General features: G+C 34.3%; 1 pseudogene; it reads right to left on the bottom strand.

Annotated features, from left to right (window-relative positions):
• Positions 1-542: 542 nt before the first annotated feature.
• On the bottom strand, positions 543-5,629 carry LOC107842453 (annotated as a pseudogene).
• Positions 5,630-7,841: the final 2,212 nt, after the last annotated feature.

Below are 7,841 nucleotides of genomic sequence, written 5' to 3'. Positions count from 1 at the left end.
TGATGGTTGCAAAACTGTTGCAATAGACAATAAAACAGTTTCCATATCTCTATCACAATGGTTTAGCAACTGTCCTACAGGTGGCCGTTGCAAGAGGTCTATGGCAGTAGTTTATCCGACGGTTGTCTGAACTGTCACCATAGCTTGACCAATGGCGATGGTTATATTTAACTTATAGAGTTGCCTATTTTCATCTATTACAATAGTTACTAATTGTTGCAATAGATTCTATTGCAATGACATTAAACCATTGCAATAGCATCTATTGCGACACTTTTATTATTCTGTTGCAATGCTTTCTAAGTACCTATTACAACTATTTCATTACTTATTGGAACGCCTATTTTCATTTATTACAATGATTACTAACTATTGCAATAGATTTTATTGCAGCGACATTAAACCATTACAATAACATCTATTGCGACACTTTTGTTATTCCATTGCAACGATTTTTGACTACCTATTGCAATGGTTATTGATCTATTGCAACGATTGTTGCCACATGTTAATAAATTGAAACAATTTATATAAATAGTCACTCGTATTAATGTAAATTTTTATTTACATACATAATAAATATAACACAATATATACACATCACAAAACATAATCATTCATTAATAATCTCATAATCCAAAATTGCACTACTACTAGAGATTTTAATGTGTAATTGCACTATAGACAAAACCAATTTCATAAGCAGGACCTCATCCTTCTTGTTGTGGTTTCATAACATACAATCCGGGCCTCTCAATTACATCCTTGACAGTGTCGGATTCATCCAAGTCCAAGCTCCACAACCTTGCAAATCATTTCTATAGTTTGGCAATGTGATCTTTGTTTTCCAGAAACCTGCTCATAGACAAGGACAGAAGTTTAACAAATCACAGAAAAGGGTATTAGAAGTTAATTTCTCAATGACTTCATAATTGTATTCATAACACTCAACTTACAAATTATACAAAACATTCTACTTCAAACTGTGGGTGTTTATATGATGTTAACTTAAACATTTATCTTTTACTTTCTTTTTGCTTCACAATGATGGAGAACAACAAAATCGCAATATTCATCATAATCAGTTTATAACATGTTAAATGCATTAAGTTTAATCTGCCTTACCACAACCCTGTTACAGAGAGGAAGAGGGCATATCCTAAACAATTATCTAGTCTCAAATTTATGCTCTTGTTATAGACAGCATTTGAGCTTCTCAAGACGCTAAGCTTACTAAGCTTACTGATTACTGATTACTAAACCAGATGAGACGCAACTTAAGTTAAGCTTTTACCTTGCAAGTATATTGGTCTTCGTAAGCTCTTGCAGAATCTTCTTGGTGCTAGCTAAATGATAGGAAATTGAAGGGCACTGGACTGCTCCATCAGTAGCCTAGCTTTCCACTCTTACAATAAAGTGCATAAAACAGATCAAACAAAGACGATAGGTGCCTGGAAAGTGTATACCTAATTGGAGAACTGAAGATCCAATGAGATACAATAGTAAATGGACAATCTCTCTATTTTAGCCACTCCATAATCTCAAATTTCAACAGTAACTATGAATCAACTCTGCCTCTGCCAAAAAGCGTGTGTTCACGCATTAGAGATGCTTTCAAAAGATTTTGTAGATAAGTAGATATCCACATGACTAACTAAAAGAACCAGAGACTGCCTTCTAACTATTCAGTGATAATGATCAGGCACATTACCCTAAATTAGGTGTCCAAATAGATCCATTTCAATTGGTTCTACAAAAAATTGCTTCGGTTTCACTTACAAGGAGAATGCAATGCCTTAGAATATGGAGTTCATTAACTTTGTTTAGAATGCATTTACCCCCATGCAATATGTATTTAAGTTATTACAGCTTCAATGACCTTACTCGTTCTAGGATTAAATAAAATACCTTCCAAATTAAAATGACCTTGGATCACCATATTCATTCAAAACTTTAGCCAATGCTTCAGCAAATTGATTTACAACATTGTTAGTGGGAATTCTGTTAGGATCTAAGCCAATATGTTCTTTGTATTATTGAATCAAGCTCCTGCAAATGAAAGTTAATATCCGACTTTAGAGGAGAAAGACGAAAAATTACATAATCTTTTGGTTTGAATTTCTTGACTGTTAAAAATGTCATTGGGCACATTTTGTGGATTCTTCAAATGCCCTAAAAGTTAGCAATTTGATATACAAGTTCTAGATACTTTCGCACTTCAATAACCATACACAATATATATCCATAAAAGAATCCAAACAACATAGAGTATAGATATCTTATGAGTTATGACATTTCTCTAGACTACACTATTAGTGTAAATTTGTCTACCAAATAAACGAAAAGGACAAAAAACAAAGTTAACATCGTGGGAGCATAGAGCACTAAGCTGCACCTTTTTACCCATTTCTAACATTAGGACTGCAGGCACAGATAAATAAATACATTATTTGAAGTTAAAGGCCAAAGAAAAATTAATTACCAAAAGTCAAGCATTCAAGGGGCTTCTTAAAAAACTAGCAAAAATGGTAGATGGGCTCCTCCAAAGATTTAAGTTCCAATGAAATCAGAGAATTAAAGATCTGCGCATCCATATTCAACAAATTATTTGAGTCTAAATTAAAAGCCAAACTTTAAAGCATGCTGCAGACACCTTAATGAAGACAAACCTTCCAGCATTCGCTATATAATTTGATAATCCTTTTTTTCATGTGGAAATTTACTCACGATCTCTTCAATGAAGTCATCATATTCTCGGTGTATCGCCTGCAAAGTTTTCATAACAATGATGGAAACAATAAGTAAAGAGTTAAATAAGACAAAAGAGGCAAATAGATATAAAGATAAACAAAATAAAAGTATAAGGATCATTACTATACACAGACTATGAATTGGGCATTAAATAGGTTATTATGAACAGGTGCATACATAGATACCATATTGAGTGTACTGATGTTTCAAGTTTTGGATTTGGTAAAAGGCCAGACAACAAAATAAGCACCTCAAATGACCACCATTTAAGGCTATGATGATTTTCATTTCACAAAAGCAGATCATGAAAAATTAATAAAAAATGTGAAAGACTAATAGATTCTTTAACAACAAAAGCAGCACTACTCACCAAACCATTACAGCCAATGGAGTTGCATAACGAAAGAACTGTCTAATAGCAAGGAAGGCATCTCTATACATAGGAGTTTGAGTCCTCTCACAAGAATTCAATTGACTGATGTAAAACATAACCAATGCTACATAAGTCCACATTGAAAAACTAAAGGCTATAGCTACCTCTAATTTTCCTAGTCCTATATGGAATATGAAAAACCAGCTCAGAGATATGTGGACACATACATTAGGAGCATTGGCAGAACCAAACTTTGAATCAGCAAATAACTAAATAGGAGGCTAAAAATTGCAGCTCCAAATAGTGCAGGGATAAGCCAAATAGAGTACTTAGAAGCTTCAACTAAAATTACAGTGTCTTTCCCCATTAAAATGAGCAGCTTGGCCATGAAGAGCCCGAAGATACTGATTGGAATGCACACAAAAAGCAGAGATATTGTTGCACTATAAGTATAAGTACCGACTTTCTGCCATTGTTGGCGCCATATGCCTGCCCACATAGTGTCTCTAAACAACCAACCAGCCCTGTCTGTTCATATTTACATACTTCAATATAAGAATTTACTAAAAAAAAATTCATGTCCTATTAAGAAGTTCAAGTGATCTCTGATTTCATGACCATGTATATGGTTAAAATGCAAAATCAACCGATTATTTAGTAATTGCCTAACCGCTCAAGTCTAAACTGGTTGGGTTATAACTTTGTTGTTTACTTGACCAAATGGGTAAAAGTCAAAATGAACCATCAAACTATTGGGTGAAAACATATCAAATGGAGTAACCTTATACGTCAGTAACACCAAGCCAAACATACAAAATATAAGTTTGAGATAAAAATAAGGTAAATTTGAAAAAACTTACCAAAGAATACATTAGCTTTCACTTTTTTCTTTTCTACAAGCAAAATTTAAAGAGAAGGATGTTGTGATCATGTTGAGAAGTTTGAGTTATGACCCACCCATCGTTACCGAACCATTTTGCTCATAGCAAATTTTAGATAGGTTGAATCATGATCCATTTATTAATTAAACCCACTTTGAATCAGATGGCCTTATAGCACGGTTCAACAGAGAGTATAGATTTAATTCGATAAGATTACAATAATTTGTAGTCTTAAACCAATAGAGTTTAAATTTTGAATCATTTTGCACTTTGAACTATTAAAATTTGACTTAACTCACCTATTTACCAACTCTAATGTGTAACAATCACAACGATAAAGGACTTACAAGAACAATGAAACCGTTAATGTTGGCTATAGAAGTAGTAATAGCAACACTTTACAGTGAAATCTGGTCAAGATATCCAACCATCATCATCGATATAATTTGCAACAGATATTGCAACACCCAAAACCCCACTGTTGGTGCTTCTCCATAACTTCTTCAGTTCTTGATAGTAAGTTTTCGTTATTATCCATCTGTTCTTCTCTCCATTTTCCAGCAATTGCTCTTCCATGGAATCAACCTTGTACAAAGTTGTAAAACATATACAAATATATATACAGATATATGACTTCCATGCATGATAAAAATAAAGATTCAGTCCCAACTCATATGATACATTCAAATAAGATTAATGTGAATACAAGCATTTGAAATGATTAAGCGTGCAACACAGTATCAATTGAAAAATAAATGCAAGTGTAGCTGGAATCCTATAAAATATCAAGCTATAATATTAATTTATATAAAATTTTCCAAGTGCAAAAAATTGTGGCAAAAAGGTGGGTCTACAAGATGTTAAGAGTTGGTCAGCCAGTTGTGAGATTAATTAGCTCAACAAGACCTATGTTATGATCAACCCGCAACAAGGTCAGAAAAGTGGAAAGTTTTAAAAGTAGATTATGTGCTGAAAGCAGAGTATGGACATGTTGCACATGGAATGGAGGTTGGCTGTTTGACATAATTTCCACTGAAATATCAAACAGTTAAGTGAATTAGCATAACACGTAAATGTGTCCTCTAACTTCGCATCAGCTAACATCTATGTCATTGTCCAATAGCAAGGAAGGCATATATATACACAGGAGTTTGAGTCTTCTCACAAGAACTCGATCGACTGATGTAAAACACAATTAATGCAACTTAGGTTCATATTGAAAAACTAAAGGATATAGCTGCCACATATTTTCCTAGTCCCAACTAAATATGAAAAACCAGCGCAGAGATACGTGGACACATAAAACCAGAAAGGCACATAGGAGCATCGAATGAATCAAACTTTAAATCTGCAAATATCTGAATAGGAGCCTGAGAATTGCAACTCTAAATAGTGCAGGGATAAGCTAAATAGAGTACGTCGAAGCTTCACCTGAACTACAGGGTCTTGTCCCATCAAAACGAGCAGTTAGGCCATGAAGAACATAGGATACTGACTGGGATGAACACAAGACACAGATATTATTGCACTGTATTTATAAGTACCGACTTTCTTCCATTGATGCGCGCCATATACCTGCCCACATAGAGTCTCCAAACCACCAGTCAGCGCTGACTGTTGACATTTACATAATTCAACACAAGAATTTACGAAGAACTTTTCATGTCCATTTAAAAAGTTAATTTGATCACTAAATACATGACCACGTCTTAGGTTGAAGTGCAAAATCACCCCATTGTTTAGGGAGAATACTGCCTCCATCCAGGTTTTACTGAGCCATAGCAAATACACATTTGCACTTCAATTCTTACTGTAGTTATAATTAGTTAAACCTAAGCAAAACAAACAAAATCACTCGGCTAACCAGTAACTGCTTAATTCTTTTTTTAAAATGAGAACTTTATGCAACATGCAATTCAACACATAACATACACTAACCTTATCAATTAGAAACTCCAAAATTAGGTCAAAATTGAAGAAAACCCTAAAATGGAAACTCAAAAAAATAGGTCAAAATTATCAATTAGAAAAATACACAAACCTTAATATCACCAAATTAAAGAAGAAAACCCTAAATTTGCTCATAAATTAAAGTGCAAATGTAGTGTAAATTTAAGAGCTAAAATTAAAGTGATTGTTGGAGTAATGAAGAAGCTGATTTTCTGAACTGTCGATTGTTGGTGATTTTCAATTTTCCAAAACCCCAATATGAAGATTTGTGATTGTCAATTCTCCGAAACTCCAATATGTCGATTGGTGGTGATTGTTGTCGGAGTGTACTGGTGGTGATTGTGGTCAGAGCGTATAGTACTGGTGGCTATAATCTTGAAACCTAAACGGAAGATTTAGACAAATGTTAATAGCTCTTAATTTGGTAGGTATAGAAAAACAAGTGACAGATTGTGGTCGATCTTTAGAGTGTAATTTATATATTTTAAATTATTATTATATATTTCTTTAATCTTTGACGGATACAATGAAAAATTTGGGAGGGAATAAATTACCGTCGATGCAATAGCTTTTTTTAGTCAGTGAAGTGTTTAGATGACTTTATGGCAACTCTTCAAGTATCCACAATAGCAATGCTTATAGCCAAAAATAGTTCTACTAGAACATTTTTTTGCAACACAACGCTTTTGGAAATGTTGTCAAAAGGTTTGTTCCAATAGGGGTAATTTCTGGTAATGTATCCTCTACTAAACCATACACAATTCAGAGGGTTGCAGGCAAATACATCTGAGAAGACTATTCATTACTTCTTCTTTCAACTAAAGTTTGTGGGGTCAGCTACCACTGCATAGTTTGACTATAGGCTGAGGCTCATAAGAAGTAGGTGTACTATGAGAGACTTTGAGAAGAGAGAAAATAGAAGAAACTTGTCAAGATGTGTAGTCGAGTAGATTTCTGAGGTGGGTACTGATACCCCTTGGGTTAATGGGAAGATAAAGCTTAAGAAGGCTTCATTGTGTTGTACAGTAATATTTTGGTGAACTATTGTAAGGCACCATTTGAGTCCTACATCTGCAGAGAATGTGCTCACTTTAGATAGTGCTGTCTTGATTTCCAGCCTCATAGTTGTCTATGATATTAATTTTACTAGGTAGATCCGCACTAAGATTCACAAGAGGCATTGCAATAATTCTCTGTTATCCCCTTCACATGCTTCATATAGAAGTTATATGTTAAAGTAGGGGTACCAAGTAATCTAGAGGTTGATCAAAGAGTAAAGGTTACTCGCATGGCTAACATTGATTTGATTAAGGATGATGCCTACCCTATTGTGCTACATAGAGAACAACCACCTAGATCTTCAGGCACGACCTACTTTGAGAGGTCTCAGTGTCGGCCTAGCATGTTGATAGGCTGACTTCTATTGGTGATATTGACGTAGGTAGAGATTAGAGATGATGACTACTATAGGTAGTTAGGGGTTTGTAGGAACTTCAACTCCAACTTCAGATTTAGCTTTTCCCCCTTAACCATTGATTTTAGGATTGGTTAGTGTATCACTAGAGTTCTCACAGTAGTTGGTGGATAAGCAGCAGGATTTGGCTAATTGCCAGACACATATATGTAACAACCCGAGACTAATCCCTAGTCGTCACAAGGTGCTTACGACCCCGACAGACCATAAGCTGACCCATGACTGATATCTGCTCTGAGCACTGAATAATAATACTAAAATTAATGTGGAAAAATAGGATGGAATGCCATAAGGTTTAAAACATCTGAAATATTGATAAAATATAACATCTATAAAACTAAATACTGTCTATAAATCTAGTCTAAAAAGCCTTTAATTGAATCTATTTGAAAGCGGAGTAGATAGGATAATC

The sequence above is a fragment of the Capsicum annuum genome, chromosome 9, assembly GCF_002878395.1.
Source record: "Capsicum annuum cultivar UCD-10X-F1 chromosome 9, UCD10Xv1.1, whole genome shotgun sequence".
In the NCBI taxonomy this organism is placed as follows: domain Eukaryota; kingdom Viridiplantae; phylum Streptophyta; class Magnoliopsida; order Solanales; family Solanaceae; genus Capsicum; species Capsicum annuum.
Note: the sequence above shows the minus strand (reverse complement) of the source record. Positions and strands in the feature narration are given on the sequence as shown.